General features: G+C 54.0%; 1 protein-coding gene across 1 annotated transcript in view; it reads left to right on the forward strand.

Moving 5' to 3' along the window:
- Positions 1 to 402, forward strand: part of Polr3a (RNA polymerase III subunit A) — a 40,366-nt gene that overhangs the window by 18,701 nt on the left and 21,263 nt on the right. The window lies entirely within an intron of this gene.

Consider the following 402-nt stretch of genomic DNA (forward strand, 5'->3'; position numbering starts at 1 on the left):
TTTGAATTTATTTATTAGTTTTAGTTAGGGAACAAGCTTGTTTCACATGTAAGTCCCTTCTCCCTCTCCCTCCCATCACCCCCATCCCTCCTCCCCCACTCCCCCACCCCATCCTACCCTTCCCAGGAAGGGTAGGGCCCTCAACGGGGGCTCTGCAAAGTCCACCAAATCTTCCTGTGCTGGTCCTGGGCCTTTCCCCATATGTCCAGGGCCAGAGTGTAACCCTTAGCGTGGGATGGGCTCTCAAAGTCCCTTCTTGCACCAGGGAAAAATACTAATCCACCACCAGAGGCTCCCTGGAGTGCAGAGGCCTCCTTATTGACATCCATGTTCAGGGGTCTGGATCAGTCTTGTACTGGCCTCCCAGACAGCATCTGGGGTCGATGTGCTCTCCCTTGTTCA

The sequence above is a fragment of the Cricetulus griseus genome, assembly GCF_003668045.3.
Source record: "Cricetulus griseus strain 17A/GY chromosome 1 unlocalized genomic scaffold, alternate assembly CriGri-PICRH-1.0 chr1_1, whole genome shotgun sequence".
Taxonomy (NCBI): Eukaryota; Metazoa; Chordata; class Mammalia; order Rodentia; family Cricetidae; genus Cricetulus; species Cricetulus griseus.